The sequence below is a fragment of the Homalodisca vitripennis genome, chromosome X (genome assembly GCF_021130785.1).
Source record: "Homalodisca vitripennis isolate AUS2020 chromosome X, UT_GWSS_2.1, whole genome shotgun sequence".
Taxonomy (NCBI): domain Eukaryota; kingdom Metazoa; phylum Arthropoda; class Insecta; order Hemiptera; family Cicadellidae; genus Homalodisca; species Homalodisca vitripennis.
In genome coordinates, this window is record NC_060215.1 from 51,918,418 (window position 1) to 51,939,139 (window position 20,722).

The following is a 20,722-nucleotide window of genomic DNA, read 5'->3' on the forward strand; positions in this document are numbered from 1 at the left end:
GACTCACATTGACCGTTTTTACAGCGTAAATAATGTTTTATAAATTGTTTAAAAACATAAGAAGACACTCTTAAATTAAATGAAGATTTAAAAAATATGTAGTACTATAAGCATGTCATGTTGGCCATACACAGGTATTAAAACGGGAGCTAAAAGAATAGGCAGATAAAGATAATCTGTTATTTTGTAAAAATTTATTGCGAAAAAAGCAACTCTTTAATAGGTTAAATTTAACACTATTGGCTAAACCTAGTATGTTAAGCCTGGAACAAACTATAAAACAGGCAAATCAAATATAATTTATTCTCATTTAGTAAGGGGAATGCAAAACATACTGTTAAAATGCGTATATTAAATTCATTTCTGAAGAATCTCAACTAGGTTTTTCATAAAATATTAAGTAAAATGCAAGCTCTTCTCAACATGTATTTAATAAATTAATTAATAAATTAAACTGAAAATGTCTCATCACAGTTATACATTAAAAATTGAGAACATGGACGTAAAGATAATTCCAATAACCAGTTAATCCGACGATTCCGTGTATCTCACCACACTTATCGAAGAGCTGGAGTTTCGTAACTAAAACTAGATAGTGATACAGTTGAAGATATGAGATATAAGACGTAGGATACAGCCTAGGGCTGCGATACGTTTGAGAAAGTTGGCCTATGATTAGGAGTTATTAAGACATATACCTATATTTTGACTCTATTTAGTCATAAATTATTACTCCAAAAGACTAACGTTTCAATTAAATCTGGGCAACCGTATGAATATCCAGGAACGGTACATCATTATGCCGAGATATACGAGTAAAAGGGTGGATATATAGGTTTAGCCTACTGCGGGGATGACCGATGGAGTTGGTGGGGCTCCCTTATAGAACAATTAATATACATATAGTATTAACTAATACCAAGTTTGAAGCTAGCTTATGGGTTTATCTCATTTCAATTAGTCAGTTTTTAAATGAATATAATTAAAAGGAAGTCAAGTGTTGCAACCTAACTAAAATTACCGTAGTTTAAATAAAAGTTTAAAACAATATTATGTCAACCAAGGAAAGTATTTCTGCTCGCTGCTGTGGATCAGAGTATAATATTGTTTAAAATCACAAATGAGGGTCAAGGTTATTTGTATTAACACGCCACTTACTGGTATTATCTCATTTAAGTATATAATACGAGTATATAATCGAAGTATATAATCGTATAAACATTGTCCATGCTTTATTATATCGTAACGGTAAACCACTATGCTTCTAATGTACATTATTGAAATATGTAAAATTAATCGTGAGGCGTGGTTGTCAGAAACAACGAAGACAAATTGTTTCATTCCCATCTTCTCTCTACTCTAACATGTAACACGTGCTGTTTTCAAGCTACAGAATGGAGCTAGAGCCAACTCGTAGTTGTATAGCTTATTGCTTTTTACAGCTGATTACTTTATATAATCACTTACTTCTCTACAGTTCCAATATCTTAGAAGTAAACCACTTCGTATCTATGGTGCGAGAATGCCATTTCATTATAGACGTTTTACTTCATCATTTTAATGATATAAAGGGATCATAATGATCATTTTAATACCAGTTTTATCACGAAATTCTCATCTTCTATACCTGTGCAAAGTTTATACAATCTCAGGCTAAGTACGTACATTAAACAACAGTCTTTTGCCGTATCCCAGGTTTGCAATCATATGCCTCGTACTATTGTGTAAATTATTGAAGTATATGAAATGAATCATAAGGCATGGTTGTCAGAAGTAACGAGGACAAATGTGTGAGAGTCTGTGATAAATCTGTTTCATTCTCAGCGTCTCTCTACTCCAGTGCTAGTGTCAGGCTGCAGTTTATAACTAGGGTCAAGTAGAGGTAGGGTAGTATAAGTTATTGTGTTACAACTAATTACTTTACATAACAACTTGCCCCCAACAGTTTCAACTGAATGCATTTCAAGATTCCACCTGAACACTTATAAAAATTAGCATTATTGTATATAGCTTCAAGGAGTTTAATACTTAAATTGTCTAGTATTAATACTATATTGGCTGATAACCATCAGGAACTAATTATTTTAACATCACTTTTGAATACTCTTTCATCCTAGTAGGAATACAAGTAATGTGTAAGTTTCGTGATCTCATTTCTATTACCCAAAACTAAATAGTACATTTTTTGATACATTGATGTAAAGTAATTGCACATATTCACGAAAGTAATTCAATTAAGCAATATATGTATAGTGTTTATAATCAATTATATTACCCGAATATTAGACATATTCTTCCAGTATACGTGAATAATAAACTGCAATCAGAACCTGTGAATTTTGCTATAGAAAATCACAAGATTTAAATATATCTTGAAAGCTTTAAGGCGTCCAGTATCGTAACTTTTGCCAACCAGCCTAGAGACATTATTGAATCAATGCTGACACTACTACAACTTCAAATCGCGACAAGGGGCCCAGCTTCACAAATGTTACTCAGTGAAAACTGTTATTAACAGAACAGGTTTTTCTGACAAATTTCCATCGGTATTTATTTATGTATTTATTTACATACGGTATACACCATTTCACATTTGTTATAGGTATTGTGAAAATACAAGAGGCTTGATATAAACAACTTACATAAATAGTTTACATGCATACATGCATATTCTAAACACAGAATGGGAATACATATTTTTACTGAAAGCAATCTTATTCATTGTCATAATCATTTACTGTTTGAATGTGGCATTGAATATTTACCAGAAGCCACGGTAATTCCTCCTCGTCACCAACCTCAAGTCGTTGTAGACATCGTCTTTACTTTTACATTTAAAAGTTCCTTAATTTATCCTTTGTACTAGTTATCACTATTATTTAATGTGTTGGTGTTAAGGCACTTAATGTCACCATATATTCATGAAATTTTGGAACTATTATATTTGGAAACCTTCTTACTATGCTGTTTCCAAAATCTGCTAATAATTAAAAACATTTAACATTCCAAAGAGTTTTGCTCTTTTTATTTCTCTTGTAAGTCAGAGTTAAGTCCAAGCTTCTCTGTGTCGGTCATTTGTCTAATTGAAGCACATTTTTTTCAAAAACTAAGAAAAACATTGTGTACAGCAAAACGTATGTACTACAGACAATTATGTGCTATTTCATCTTACCCTTACTAGAACCCTACAGAGTAACCTTGTCTTCTGATCATGCACATTCCACAGTCATAAAATATCTTACACACTGAAAGTATAAAGTTTTTCAGGCTCATTATTGCATGTAAATTAACTTCAAAATGCATTATAATTACAAACAATCACAGATTTATTGTGATTTTGCCCCCCTTTATAGCTGTCTGCATGGCATACCCTCTTAGCATTCAATTATATTGCAGAATTAAATAAACCACAAATGAGAGTAGCTTGGTTCTGGGAGTGTAAGTGTAGACAAGATATGTAGCCTTGGGGGATGTTGGATGATGGAGAACAATGAATGGACCGGGAATTCTGCAAAGTGTACTGGTCGCATTCGTGAGGGCTTCGGCGCTACGCAACGACCCCAGTGGTATAGTGAGACGCAATCATGAGTGCAAGTTTGCATTTTGATCACCTTCAAATTATTTGAGTTCAATTAGTAGTTGTTTGAAATGTATGCGTTTGACAATTCACATTTTACATTACATCTTATTGGTCAGCTGGTTTTTCCTCTCCTAAACATTATTTTTCCTATGTAAAAAATTATATCCCTATGTAAACATCCGTTTACCTGTATAATCAATTGAAATTCCTGGTTTGGTCAGGTAGCATGTGGTTCTCCACACTTGAAGATGGCATCTTGGATGTCGAAAGTCCTTGTGAAAGAAATTCAAAATTATTAAAGAATTGTGTGTTTCTTTTAAATGAAATAATTTGTTTACCAATAAGAAGAACTCCTCCTTCAGTAAAAATATTTGCTTTAACCTAAGCCATGGTAAAGTATAATGATTATTTATTTAATAATAAATTTATAGAAAATTTGTATTAAATCTTGTAAATAGTTTTATAAATTGTGATATCTGTATAATACATAAGAATATGAGTAGTTAAAGTGCAAATTTTTAATACTCTTTATTAACAGCAAGTAATTTAGAGATTAAGCCCTCTGTTATAATTCTCCCAAAATTTTGTACAAATGAATTTTAAGTAGATTTGTATAACAAAGAAGGTTCCTATAAGTATGTTATATGTAGTACTAGAGTAGCGGAAGGTGTACGTGGTCGTCAGAGCACGTCTGCGAGCTTATCATACTAACAGCTGACTCGGTCAATGTCAATGTCATCTTATCACCTACCTTGACTATTGTTTACATTGTGACATATCCATTGCATCATGCACACTCAGTCAATCCTTTTCTTTATGATCATTCCTCCTTATTAGAAGTAAGTAAAGAAAGAAAACTGTTGTTTTTCACGATATGAATATTCCTCCTATTAAAACATCCAACACACACACCGATTATTAATATAATATATTGTCTTCTTACTGTTTGCGTAGTTTTTTATTCAGAGACTTTCATCGACAGAAAACGATTTTGAAACGAATATCTCCTTTCTCGTATTAACATTCATAACTATCTTAAAGTAAAATGCTAAATTTAACAAATAAGAAAGATTATTAAAATGGACGCCTATAATAAAGATGAAGGAAACAGGATTTTTCCGGACATTTGCTATCGTTCAGTGAAACAAGAAAACAGTAACACTACGTTTCGAGATCTGCAATCTGATCTCTTCTTCAGGTAAAGAACTAACCTAATACATAATTACAAACTAGGCTAAAATAAACAAATCTTACTAAAGCGTTGTGGCACGCCTAAGTCAGGAATCACAACCTACGTGTTGTTTGTCAACTTCACTAACTCTATAGACATGCACTTAATACAAAACTATACAAAACACTAATCATTAAAACTAAACTACGGAATACAGGTCACAATACGTCTTCACACTCGTCTACTAACCACCTACGACTGACCAGAGGGACTAGCCAATGGTAATCGTGACGGCTGGCTAAAAAAAGATGGCGGAAATACAAGGGAAGGGGGACAGGAATGGGCCCTTTCGTTATTATTGGTTCATGCGAGATGAATTTCTTAAAAGCATATTGTGACTCCGCATTGGTTTATTACAAATATCCGATCCGTTTGATACTTTTGGTTTTCTCTTTAGTTCATTTTTTAGAATTGGCAAACAAAGCGGCCTAATCTCGACTGATGGTTGACTGATTGGTTGGTCTGCCAATTTAATGTATGTTGCCTCAATTAATTTCCTTTTGAAGAAATGTGGTTCCCGATGTATTATGTGGGCTTCATCCCAATTCATATGATGGTCTTCGGACCAACAATGGTGTGCAATTTTTGACTTTTCTGTGAGACCCTTTCTCGTGTTTTCTTTGTGTTCTTTTATCCTTACGTTTAGTGGTCTTTTTGTCTCGCCTATGTATTCCCTATTGCAGCTACATTTTATACTGTAAACACAGTTTTTGGAATCCTGTGTGCAATTTTTTTGTTTTGTTTTTACGAGACTTTGTCTAAGAGTGTTGTGTGTTTTAAACGCGGTTCTAATGTTGTACTTTCTACCTACTCTTCTAATTTTCTCCGATAATCCCGGCACATGAGGGATTAATATAAACGCAAATTTATCACAATTCTGTTTTTCTGAGTCAGGAATGATTCTTCAGGTTCGTTTGCACTTATTAATTACTAATTGAGGGTATCCATTGCTTCTGAGATCCGATTCAATTTTCTTAAATTCTTCTTTTAGTCCATCTTTATCTGAGCACAAGCTCTTTGCTCTATCAAACAACAAGTAGGCTACTCCTTCTTTGACAGATTTTTGATGGTTGGATTGATAATTTAAATATTTTCCTGTGTGTGTTATGTTTCAAAAAACAGTTGTCTTAAGGACATCCCTATCTCTTAATACACACACATCCAAAAAGGGAAGCTTGTTTTGGACTTCCACTTCCATTGTGAGGCGGATGGAAGGAGAAATACTATTAATGTGATTCAAAAAATTATTTAATTCAATGTCTCCATGAGAAAAAATAACAAAGGTATCATCCACATACCTCCACCAAATCTTCGGTTTGAACTGAGCTGAAGCTAAAGCTTTTCGCTCGAATTCCTCCATAAAGATATTGGCGAAAATAGGAGACAGTGGAGAACCCATTGCCATCCCCTCATCTTGACGGTAAATGTTACCCTCTAACTCAAAATAATTGCATTGAGTGCATAGTTCTAACAGTTCCATAATTAATTACTGGCACGGGAAGTTTAGTTCTATCCTTTAATGTTTGGTCTTCTTTGAGACGTGATTTAATAATTCCGAGAGTTTCTGGAACTGGTACATTTGTAAATAGACTTTCGACATCAAAACTTACCAGTTTGTCAGTTTCAGTCAACTTTAGGGATTTTGACTTCTCTGAGAGAGAGAGTCAAGAGAAGTCAAAACACGGTTTGCCAATTCTAAAAAATGAACTAAAGAGAAAACCAAAAGTATCAAACGGATCGGATATTTGTAATAAACCAATGCGGAGTCACAATATGGTTTTAAGAAGTTCATCTCGCATGAACCAATAATAACGAAAGGGCCCATTCCTGTCCCCCTTCCCTTGTATTTCCGCCATCTTGTTTTAGCCAGCCGTCACGATTACCATTGGCTAGTCCCTCTGGTCAGTCGTAGGTGGTTAGTAGACGAGTGAAGACGTATTGTGACCTGTATTCCGTAGTTTAGTTTTAATGATTAGTGTTTTGTATAGTTTTGTATTAAGTGCATGTCTATAGAGTTAGTGAAGTTGACAAACAACACGTAGGTTGTGATTCCTGACTTAGGCGTGCCACAACGCTTTAGTAAGATTTGTTTATTTTAACCTAGTTTGTAATTATGTATTAGGTTAGTTCTTTGCCTGAAGAAGAGATCAGATTGCAGATCTCGAAACGTAGTGTTACTGTTTTCTTGTTTCACTGAACGATGGCAAATGTCCAGAAAAATCCTGTTTCCTTCACAATCCTTCCATCGTCAAAAATAACCTTCAAACGTATAATAAAGGTGTTTTCTCATTGTTTTCAACTCCATATGGAATCTCAACACTTTGAGCTCTCATATGTTGATTATTGAATGTCAAAAAACGTGCCAAGAGTAGAAATGTCTTCGATTATTGCACTATCAATTAATTTGTTAAACTTTGCTGGCATATATTTATGTCAGTTAGAATAGTGTTTGAATTTAAATTTTAAAAATTAGATCTATAAAACAAAAATACACCTGAACGAGAAAATATAATCGTTTTAAAGAATGAAATAAACAAGTATTTACAGCATTAGAGTCTATTTTAAATATCAGAAAAATAAAAAAAAATATTCATGTTTTAAAAAGTAAAACACAACAAAACTTTCTGAACTAATAATTTTTGTTGATAAATTGGGTTATAAAAGTATGGAATTTATATAGTTTCGGTAATTGGCAATCCCCTTTGAGATCGGAAACTCTGTGCTTGTAATGCACGTTTAATTGATAAAAGCGTCTTTCTAGGTAGTAACAAACCGAGCTTGAATGCCCTTTGTCTCCTCATTAGAGGTAATTACACTTAATGTTGTATAGACAGTGAATGTATAATAAGATGGCGGCTTTCCATGTATTGTGTGGAACAAGGAAAAATATGGTATTTGTAAAATTTGATAGTATCCTTTTAACAAAATTAGGTTTACGTTATTCAGGAATAATTTAAGAGCAACATGGGTAATTGGATTTACAAAAACGTCTCAAGTTTTACACTAACACTGACGTATAAATTTATTATTTAATTATTAAAAGGAATAAATTGACTCCTTATAAATTTCTCATTCTAAAACATGTTAAAAAAATAAATGTTTTGTGTTTATAAAACGTTTCAAACAAAGAAAATTATTTTTCAAGAAATGATACCTAATTTACGATCATTAGACTTTAAGACTCAATTTCCATACAATCAGCCAAGAGCCGGAAGCGATACAAATTTAGGTCACTGCATTTCACTGATTAAATGTTTCATTTTCCTTTTCATAATACTTACGCTTGTTTTCACATGTAAACTGTAATTATCACATACTCGTACACTGTAAGCACTCTGATAAACGAGTAGACATAAACAAATTAAATAAATGAATTTATTTTCCGCTATAAAACACATACTACACACACTGTTGCTGTCTCTATAGACTATGAGAGAGTAATGCTGGAATTTAACAAAGAAAATTCGCCTTTAGATTTACTCGTATTAATGTGGTGAGATAAAAACTATCAAACGTCAGTACAATTATTGAATAAGTAGATACTGTTATTGGCTGTAGCCACCGTTTAGTATTGCATTACAGGATTTTCAACTGTAAATCATTACCAATTTCGTTTTGAAATACAGTCAGTAGTATTTAATGTAAATACCTAATTAATATTAGTAGCCTGTTAATTTTATTTCAGATTTATCTGTTTAATATACAGGTTATGGAAACTGCTTTTATTTGTAACGGTTGGTAAAAGTAGGTGGCCTACAAAATAAAGTTTTATTTATTATGTTTGCATTGTTTACACTATCTATGGTCACATTCTAAATTACACTACTTAAAATAACCGATGGGAGTGCCGATGGCCGAGCGGTCTAAGTCGTTGGACTTTGGGTCTGTGTTAGAGATAACGCAGGTTCAAATCCTGTCTGTGACCATTGCACTTTTTATCAGTACCATTGACCTTGTACTGTATCGACTCTCCCCCTTATTTCTGTTTTGATAAGATCCTCGCACAGGCCAGTGGCCCATGAGGGCGGACAGAATAAGGCTTAAAAGGGGATCGGCCTCTCCTTTAAAAAAACAAAAAAATAAATAAAAAATATAACATACTTTAAAATAACTATTTTGCCCCTACAAATAGAATTAAAATTTACTTCATCTGAGGATTCCTAACCAGGCCTTCCTCTATTACTGGCCTTCCTGTACCGAAACTCAATCATCTTCAAATATATTCTTTACTTGGATAGTAATAATCTCATTTATCCAATGTACAGACTCGACGAAAGGACCATCTCAAATAAACTGGATAATCTGCTACAGTCGCATCACAGTAATATCACTTACATACCCACAGTGTGTTATTTGAAAGCGCTTGCAGTTGTATTTAGACTGACAAAGCTATGTCAGTGTATAGGGTATCAAATTTACAGAGGAGCGCGATGATCTTTGTCTTACGTAACTTAAAACATCTGGCGAATTGAATAAATGAGTATTCTCGACGTTTATTCATACATGCAGTCCAGTCAGTAGTTTACTGTTAAATGCATGTACATTATCGTGGGGGAAAACATCAACCCGGCAGACTGTTGCAGCAATTATTTAAACTAGATTTGAAACAGAAACATTTTTGAAAATCGTATGTCATGTTATATTCCATCTTTTTATAATCCTTTTTCAAGGATAGCTCAGCATTATGAGCCCTCTAATTCAAGCTATTGTATGATCACTAAAGGGTAAAAACCACAACACTACTATGTTGAGTTATTCGTGTATCGATTCTCACATCATTCAATATCTAGTGCTTTGTTCAGTATAAGCTTATTAAGCTTCTTTAAAACAATATTAATATACCTTGCAATAGCTTTTTTACTTTTTAAAGGCACACCATTCTATTGGTAAAATATTTGGTATCAAATTTACAGAGGAGCGCGATGATCTTTGTATTACGTAACTTAAAACATCTGGCGAATTGAATAAATGAGTATTCTCGACGTTTATTCATACATGCAGTCCAGTCAGTAGTTTACTGTTAAATGCATGTACATTATCGTGGGGAAAACATCAACCCGGCAGACTGTTGCAGCAATTATTTAAACTAGATTTGAAACAGAAACATTTTTGAAAATCGTATGTCATGTTATATTCCATCTTTTTATAATCCTTTTTCAAGGATAGCTCAGCATTATGAGCCCTCTAATTCAAGCTATTGTATGATCACTAAAGGGTAAAAACCACAACACTACTATGTTGAGTTATTCGTGTATCGATTCTCACATCATTCAATATCTAGTGCTTTGTTCAGTATAAGCTTATTAAGCTTCTTTAAAACAATATTAATATACCTTGCAATAGCTTTTTTACTTTTTAAAGGCACACCATTCTATTGGTAAAATATTTTTCTAACCAGAATCCCGTCCCCGTGTTATATTGTAGACAAAATTTAAATTTATAGGCCTTAACAAAATAAGGAACAAGTTTAAAATATAACGTTTTAGAAGTCACATCACAAGTTGTAAAATCTGTATGCCATAAAATATTTAGAATATCAGATGTTTTTTAGAATGCATAATTGTCTATGATTAAAAAGGAAAACAATATGGTTGTTGACTATTACATATTTTTAAAAAAGAACACACAAAAAAAACAAAAATGCTCCTGGCCAGTAATTTAACTACTCCTATAGTTATGTGTTTTTAAAAGGCTTATTTAGCCCCTTTAGACTTCAATATTTGAGATTTTATCTGACAGATATGGTTATTTCAATTTTGGGAAACATATATTTCGGTTACATCTTAAAAGATGCAAACTGCTGATAGGTTATATTCAGATTTATTTTATTAGACCATCCCATAACATCTACGTGCTGGATATTGAGTTTGAGAGAGATTCACACATGTATTTTTGCTCAATGAATAAATATAATGGAGCAGAGAGGCCATGAAGGAATGAATTACTATCACATCCTTGTCTCCGAAAATTTTTATTTAACTATAATTCATAAATAAAGTGAATACAGAGACAGCGTTATTATTAAACAAGATACGGGGAAACTATCCGCTTAAGTGACGTAACCGCCGAACACCATTAAGGGAACAGAATGTACACAATCAGTCTTCATCTAGTATTATCACGCGTGTGGTTCAAGCAAAACAAATATGTTAGATAGGTCTTACAACCTAACATATTCCTTTTATTTGTTTACATATTTGTCTTTGCATTATCTTGTGAGTAATGGATGGTAGTAGCTGTTTTCCCTAGCAATAATAAATAACAGAGATGGGTGTTGACTCTAAGCAGAATGTAGTTTTTGTAGCAAATTGTAGCAAACAGTTACTTGAAAAGGGATTTATTTATACTTAAGTGGGAAATATTGGTTGGGAGATCTCTCTTACATTTATTTATGCATTAAACTCATTTTTCTATAATAGCGTGTCACTTTTATTTGTATATTTGAAGTTTTGCATATGAAGCAAATAAATATTTATTTCATTAGCATGCAATGCAAAAAAAATACTTGTTCTGGTAATTATTCTATTGAATATTGTAAATTATGAATTTTACTATATATTTTAAATATACTGTATTTCTGAATTATTGTGTGTACTGACACAATCTTTTGTAAAGGATTTGGAATTCATAATTATAGTTTTATAATAAAAACAAGTTTTTTTCTGCAAACTTATTTAAATATAAACGTAATATTGCTACCAAATAAGTTTAAATAAAACCTCAGAAAGCTTAGACATTGAACTTACCGTTACCGTTCTATTCGTATATTAATGTGGCGAAGTAGATTATCAGAAGTTTAATTGTAGATGTAAATACTTTAAGATATGAACTTTCATCTTTTAGTTTAAAATTAGCATGAGGTGTAAACTACTAGCCTTTAATTAAGTAATCTAACTTGATCAGTCAATAATACATTATTTATAACATAACTGTGCATATAACATTAACTTCTCGGATGAAAATTATTAAAATAATGATAACAAAAATGTATTAAAGTTACAAATACAAAGAAAATATCCAAATAAAACATTATTTATAATGAAGACCAAATATATTTAACTGGATATAGGAAAATAAATAAAATAATACAGCAAATCTGTTAAATAAGGCATTAATTTTAGATACCAAGGGGGTCTACAGTAAGTGGCGTATGCTATATTAGTCACACTAACCGCTGTAGTCAGGTCCTATTTTTTTCTTAACGAGTGGTTGATAACAAGAATTGAGTTAGACATAAACGATCGCAATAAATTTCTAATTAAAAATTAGAATATCTTTATAATTACTTATTTCACTCTTCTCTAAACCAGTAAACCTAATATTGTCATTTTACTCGCCATCAATTTTATATATTGTAATTAAGATCTTAGAAGAATACTTGCTTTTAGCTTATTGGCTGTGTTAATATTTAATTAGAAGCGTCCACTAATAAGGAAGTAGAGGAATGAAAATGTTTAGTCAAGACTGGGTTGTGTCTGGTCCGCAGGAAAAGCAGCTATTTGTGCTTAAAGCAACATTAAGTGTCTTTAACTTACAGACTGTTAACTGTTATAGTACGCATCTTTTACTAATAACAAATGAATAAAATTACTTACAGGTTAATATGGAAATGAGTTTTCATAAAACTTTGAACATTTTAAAAACTTTCCAATTTACCAGAGAGTACTTTGTGACTTTTTTTATATATAAGCATGAAACCTTCTGATTGTATAACAATGGGCGATGACAAACATTAATAAACAATAAATAATCTACTTGTATTAGTGTTAGTATTTATACAGTAACCTAGACACTTGGCTCACCCAGTGGCTTCTAGTCTCTCACTACTTGGTGGCTGAGGTGTGGTGTGACGTGTAATTCCATTATGTACACGCGTGTTGTGGTCAGTTGTGTATTACCACAACCTACCATTACTATACCACCTTTTAGCTTTATTTATGTTTTATAATTATTTCCTACACATTTTAACTCTAGGAGATATCTTTATACATTATAAATTTCCACCAAATATTACTACACTAAGCACAAGACCTTCTGATTTCAATAAAACTAGCAGCAACTTACTCGTGGCTTATAATCTGACACTCTTTGGTGGCTGGGCTGTGGTCTGGTGTTTCTTATGTACTTGTAAAATTTCATTACGCACACGTGTGTTGTGGTCAGTTGTGTATCAATACAACCCATGATTACAATAACACCTTTTAGATTTATGTACGTTTTACAATTATTCCCTGCATATTTTAACTCAAGGAGTTCATTTTATACCTACAATAAAAATACCACAAATTATTAATTATTAGAACGTATGAGACCTTCAATTGCAAGAAACTAGCAGCAAACACGAGAGACTAGATTGTTGTGATTACAGAGCAACTTACTCGTGGCTTCTAATCTGACACTACTTTGTGGCTGAGGTGTGGTGTGGTATGTCTTATGTACCTTTAACTCCATTCCTTTAGTTACTCGAGTGTTGTAGTTAATTATGTTTCATCACGACTCGTCCTCCCAACACCGTGTCTTAGATGTATACATATTTTATTATCAATGACTACACATATATTCACTTTTTATATTTTACTTTTAGATTTCACTTAAAATGGTATTAGCTTAAAAATATGGATAACACGTACAATATTATTTGCATAATTTATTTCAAATCAGTTAATAAATAAATAAACATACACATTGATTGCAGAATTGTTTGTGTTAAATATGTCAATTTAATATCCATTAATAGGTCAATAATACTAAGCAGTTAAATAAATCAAATTTACCTTGCTTATCAATATTGAATTTATTTGGAGTATCTGTAATGGATAACCTTAAATACAGGGATAGGATTGGTTGAGGACATAATAACAAGACAAATATCTTAAAACATATGTTTATAAACACGCTTGTTTGTTTTATCCGTACATGTGGGTTCGAAAGAAAAACCTTTTATTTAAATTAAAACTACTATACGAAATATTGTGAGTTTATTTAGAAATTATAAGTAAATAAAATACTTATCATTACTAATTAGCAGACAGTTTTCTACTCTTTTGATGGAAACCTAAGGATATAACTAACACATAATGATGTTAGTAAGACATGTGAAATGTAGACATAAAACTTACGATACCGTGATCCAATTTCTTTTTCTTAATTTTGCAGGTGTTTTCCTGTGTGCAGTAGTAAATATACAGCGTATACGTTACCCCCGGACTACCCTCTCCCCCTTTGGGTGTTACCTGGCTTCCCTTTCATAAGTCACTTTACAAACTTACTGTTATATTTGCTTAAGTAAGCGTAATTAATATGTTACGTAGAACATTTAGAAGGTTTAGTAAAACTAAATCAACCAGTGTTGTAATCAGATAGGGTCGTCCCTTCCAGCATACTGTATTATTCTAGTAGATTTAAAACAATTTATTAATTATTCTAGATTTTAAAGAAAAAACTGTCACCATTATAATTTATTTTTTTTTATTTATTTATTTATTATTTAAACGGCCATATATGTGTATTTACTCATTATTATAACTAAGTATACTCCTACCATCTGTACCACGTTTCAGCACTGTAGCCTAAGCCGTACACAAATAAAAATATTTATAGTATATAATTTATATTTAATAGTCTGATACTACCTTACTGAAAATATTGTATAAATATAGTATTTAAAAGGAAAGTAAGTAAATTAATATTCAAGCGTAAGTTAAAGTTTTAAAAATTCTACTTCAAGTATTCAAAGAGGTTTTATGAGTCAGCAATATCATCAGCTGTCGTTGCCGCTGACGTACCTTTATCAAATGACAACAAGGTGGTACAGCAATCTAAAAGTTCCAGTACCGTATGTTCAAACTTTTTTCATTTCAGGTAACACTGTTTGGGTAAAGGCTGCTGGCAATAAGGAAACAAGTACTTTAAATCCTTTCCTTAGCCATTAAACTATAAAATCAACTATCTGTAGTCACTGTTTAGGTAACTTTTTAAATTAGCTGACAGTGTTTATTTTATTTCTTGTTATAAACATAACTTTTTTTTTTAAACTGTTTAATGATTAAAAGTAAAAATTTCCCTTGATTATATGATATCATTTTTTACAGAATATGAGAATCAATTCGGTATTTGTGCGTATGCATTTATACTATGTTATTACCTTATACAATCAATCAAGAACAATAAAAATGAAGATATACCACATAAAACTGTCTATAATTCATGGACCTTTCTGACATTAATTTCAGTACTGTATATGGATATAATTTAATATAACAAATGTACCAGTAAAGATTAGTCGTGTTTTCAACTTGAGTAATTTTTCACCTACCCACATGGGCAGATAATGAGCATTGTAAGGAATGGCATTGATAGAAACGGAGATTACCATATAAGAACTAAGATATGAAAAACTGCATCTTAAAATCTTTAAAAAAATATATAACCGTGTACACATCTGGGTGAAAAAAAGGTTACTCTACCTGTAGTTTGGAAATTGATATTAAAGAAATTATCTTTTGTTTATATTATTTTTTACAGCGAATCTCGACATAAACCATTTCCCGCCTTCTTAAAGGATGCTCTTTTTTAATCCTAATGTTCTGAAATTGTGTAGTATTACTGTGTATTGGTATAATTTTTAATATATTTTTTATTTTCTCAGTTTTATTCTTAAATAATAAAACAAGTTGTTTTTATTTCTTTCTAAATTTATTTCCTAGACTATTCTCAGAAAAATGGTAGCGTTTATACGGTTTCTTTTTAATTACGCGAAGGAAATAAAATCAAACGAAAACAACCTAAAAAAAACAATGCTCTAATTATTAAATGGATTTTATATCAGCCTTCAAATCGTGCATACCATTTGAAATTTGATGAAAGTTGTTGAGAGCCCTGCAGAAATTCCAACAAATATGGTGAATTCCTGTTAATCTTGAGTTTACATCACTAATATTTACTTTCATTCTTAGAATACAATTTTCAGGCAGATGCCTTATTTTCCTCTTGAGCTTGAGGCCAACAAACTTTTGTGAGTTCCATGAAAGATTTTAAAGGTTTACTAATTTGCATTTTCTCACCTCTTAATCCGAGTAATTGAGTGATTGGAATGTCTCTCAATGAGTCTGAATGAATAACTTTATTTATTAAATTGGGGAATGGTAGCCCGAAATAATAACCGATGTCTTGGTTGTGGCATGGAACCAACATGTTGAAAACTATGTTTGATACGAAATTTAATTTAAGAAATTGGGAATATAATTGGACAAAACTTCTTATTTTGCAGTTGCATATTAATCAATTCATATCAATATTCCAATTTTATTTGTTCGCCTTAGTAGAGCGTCATTCCTCGTTAGCCAGTAATGTGAACAAATACATATCGCATTATAATAGCGAGGGCATTGCAAGTCAATATCATCTTTTAATGTGAAAGAATAAGGCTATGTAAAGGTCATGTAGGTTAGTACATAGATGTCTTCTTGATGGAGGGCAGATCTTGGTATGGGTTGTAAATTTCATCCCCTAGAACAGCTTTCATCGAAATTATATGAGAGCAGTATTTTAGGAGGAACTACACGTATTATTTTTGTATACAAGGTGTTTGAAAAGTCTGGGTACGGCTTAATATTTTATAAACCATAGCAGATAACATCTATAAACTTTGCACAGTGTCATACGGCTATGTAAACTATTTTTCCTTGCTATTACCATGACATGCACACCATGGGGGGATGGCACACAGAGGAAAACACTGAAATCTTAAATAATAGCATGGGTCGAGTGATACGTCATTTGAAAGAGCTCACTTAGTAGAGTTGAATGCCGCAAACCGCATCTCAAAAGGTTTATCCAATCAGAAATGGCGGGTTGCTTTAGGAACACATTGTGAAGTACATTATGCGCTGCCATTTCTGACTGGATCGTCGTATTCTGATGCTGTAGGCGGCGTTAAGATATTTGTTTTAAGTACGTGAACAACCTAGCTAGTGTAAAGCTTTTCAACTAACTGGGAAGTACTTTTAATATAAAAAGTTAAATATATATTACTTTATAGATCAGTATGTAAGTTGGTAGTAAAATAATATACTTCAGTCCAAATTTTCGTTCGTGTAACCATAGTTTTCTAGACTTGCTACATCTAAACCTTGATTTGTTTTAACCTAATTTGAGAATTTTCAAATGGCTTGTCTAGCTTGTATAAAATAGATGTATTTTCTATTGAACAAAGCTTGCAGAAGACATCCAAGAAATTTTGGTTTTTTACACTTTCATCTCAGCCGCTGTATTGTTTTGCATATCAAGTTCTACTTAAAAATAACAATTCAGGTAATTATGAAAAAAAAAAAATTACCTTCATCAACCACTAATACATTAATACTGTTACGAGAACGTGGTAGAATGTCCCACCCCCCCCCCCCCCCACCCCCCCCCCCCCCCACCCCCCCCCCCCCCCACCCCCCCCCCCCCCCACCCCCCCCCCCCCCCACCCCCCCCCCCCCCCAACAACTCCTGGCTCACGTTTAAGACAGCTCTTGAGGCTTCTAAAACAAAAAAAAGTTATGCGTGTCCTATGCGTAGTCGAGCAGCTAACGATCTTTTTTCCCAGCTTATTCTGGAAAAACAGATCGATCTGCTCATCTTAACCGAGCACTATCGTGACCGGGATGGACCCAACTGGTTTTCGGACTATCTGGGGACCACTGCCATCTGGGTCCCGAATACCAACGTGTTGGTTAAAGGTCACGGTAGGAGCAGAGGAATTGTATGGGTGAATGCCAGCGACGCAATCTTTGTGAGCTGCTATTTCTCACCTAATGTTAACATAGCAGATTTCCAGAATCAGCTGGATGACCTAGAGGATATTATCTCGACCCTAGGTAACAGTAGGATAATCTTAGCTGGAGACTTTAACGCCAAGTCTGTAGAGTGGGGCATGCCTGCGACGGATGTGGGGGGTTTCCCTATTTTGGAGATGGCAGCCCGGACCGGTCTAGTGGTCTCTAATGTGGGGAGTGCACCCACTTTCAGACGACCAGGTTACGGACAGACCATCCCCGATGTCACTTTTTCTTCGGAAGGACTCGCAGGAAGAATCACGGACTGGAGGGTGATCGAGGATTGTACCGGTTCCGATCACCAGTCTCCCAGTCATACTCCAGAAACTCTTTTATATTGTAAAATGCATTTGACGCTAAACAGCGTTTTAAACGAGTTTTAACGCCTTGAGCGTCGAGGCTTTTCTTAATTCATTAGGCAATCTGTTAATAAAATGAACCCCTGCCTGTGAAGGCAAGCGTTCATAAACCACCGTCCTGTGTCTCCCAGTTTCGTACAATTGTCTCTGCCTCTAGTCCCGTACGAGTGAATGTCTCGGCCCGTAATCAAGGCACATTTAGACATACAATACAACGTTGTTTGTAAAATGTAGAGGCTAGGCAGAGTTAACAGTTGCAACCTTTTGAAAGTTGACCTGCACGACTCTCTAAACTTTAATTTTGCAATGGTGCGGATCGCTCGCTTCTGTAATTTAAACACTCTTGAAAATTGGTTCCTTGCACAGGCACCCCATAGTACCAATCCGTAAGTGAGGTGTGGATAAATCAAGCCATAATACGCCGTTATCAGAACTTGACTTGGGCAGTATTTGGCTAGAGACCTCAGAACATAAATGCCTGAGGCTAATTTTGAGCAAACGTGATCGATGTGAACATTCCATGTCAAACCTTGATCAAGGTAAATCCCAAGGAATTTTGAGGAATAGACTTCTTCTAGTATTGTATCCGCTAACATAACGCTAGGTCCATACTCAAAGTCTACTGGGTTTAAAGTGAAATTTAAAACGTTAGATTTAGATGAATTTGTATTTAGATTGAGGCTATGAAAATGTTGGACACAATTGTTCATTCCAACAAATGCGTTTTGTTCCAAATCTGATTTCGAAGATTCGTTAAAACAAAGAGTCGTATCATCAGCATACTGCACGATTTTCCCGTGTGGTAGTGATGATTTTATGTCATTAACATAAAGCAGGAAGAGAATTGGACTGAGAATGGATCCATGAGGAACTCCATAACTCATATTTACAGAATTTGAAATATGATTAGAAATTTGGACAACTTGAGTTCTATGACTTAGGAATGAACTAAGCCATGTGAGAGGCACGCCTCGAATGCCATGCGATTCCAGTCTGTCAAGCAGAGTAATATGGTCAACACAATCGAAAGCTTTAGATAAATCGAGAAACACACTTAAAGTGTGATTTCGACTTTCCAATCCCTCTACAATCATATCGACAAGACCCAAAATTGCATCTATTGTCGATTTGCCCTTTCTGAAGCCAAATTGGTCATTTGAGAGCTGATTGTGTTTATTCAGAAACTGAAGCATTCGCACTAAAAACAAATTTTCAAATATTTTGCTTAAAATAGGCAAAATAGAGACAGGCCGATAGTTATTCATGAGTGTAGGGTCGTCTTTTTTAAAGATAGGGGTTACTTTTGACATCTTCAGGAGTGAGGGAAAAACTCCCAATTGAAATGAGGAATTTATCAAGGCGGTCAGAGGCCTCACAATATGCTTCGAGCATTTTTGTATGAGCCACATTGAGTTTGAATTAAGATCATTCGATTTTTTGGCTGGGAGCTGCTGAATAATACTGACGAGTTCTTTCTCGTCGACCGGTGCCAAGCACATAGAGGCTGATGGAAATTGTCTTCTCGTGGAGTTTGCTACAGGAGCCGATGGTCGAGGGCCTTGGTCACAAGCCACAGTTGCAAAAAACTTGTTAAACTCGTTAGCCACCTCAGTTTTATCATCCAAAAGCCGATCCCCAATTTTGATCTGTGCTATTTTTGAAGGATTTGATTTATTGTTAATGATATGTATACCGCTGCCTGCTGGAAGGCTTGTTCCCTCCTCGTTGGAAGATTCAACGCCTGGTGTTGGTCAGCAAGGGAAAAGGAGACCCCACAAGCCCGTCCACATACAGACCCCTCTGCATGCTGGTCACAGCAGGGAAACTCCTGGAGCGTTTGCTCAAACCTAGGCTGAACCAGGCTGTTGAAGCGGCGGAAGGACTATCTGACCGCCAGTTCGGTTTCCGCGAAGGTCGATCTACGATTGGTGCTGTCGGCGAGGTTGTCAGAGCCTTCGAGTCAGTACAGCAGGGAGACCATCGGTACCGCAAACTGGTACTGCTGGTAACACTGGACGTAAGGAACGCCTTTAACTCGGCTAGTTGGGCTGACATACTCGGTGCCCTACAGTTCACGTTTTTGATTCCACCGTATCTCTTGAGGCTGCTAAATAACTACCTTAGGGATCGGAAACTGGTCTTGGGAACGTTGGACGGACCTAGTGGTAGGGAAGTGACGGCAGGTGCTGCCAAAGGCACGCTTCTTGGCCCAGACCTGTGGAACATCATGTACGACGGGGTTCGTCATATGGAGATGCCGCACGATACCTTCCTCGTTGGTTATGCAGATGACATTGCCGTAGTCATAACCGCGAGAGAGTTGGATGAGGCGCAGAGATTGCTAAGTCTAGCTCTGAGGCGAATACTCTGCTGGATGGGTGAGCATGGACTGCCTTTGGCCACCGAGAAGACAGAGATCGTGCTTCTCACCAGGAGGAGGATAGATCCCTAAGGAGGATAGATGACGTGCAGCTAAACGTCAACACGGAGCTCATCGATACCAAACGCTGCGTCAAGTATCTAGGAGTGAGAATGGATTCCCGTATGACATTCTGGGACCAGATCACTTATGCGGCCGAGAAAGCTGAAAGGATTGTGGCCAATCTTAGTAGGCTCATGAGGGTAAGTGCCGAGTCCTCATGTCCGTGACGAACTCGGTTATCCTCTACGGTTGCGAGATCTGGGCGGATGTCATGCGGCAGAAGCGCTACAGGAGGAAGGTCGTGGCGGT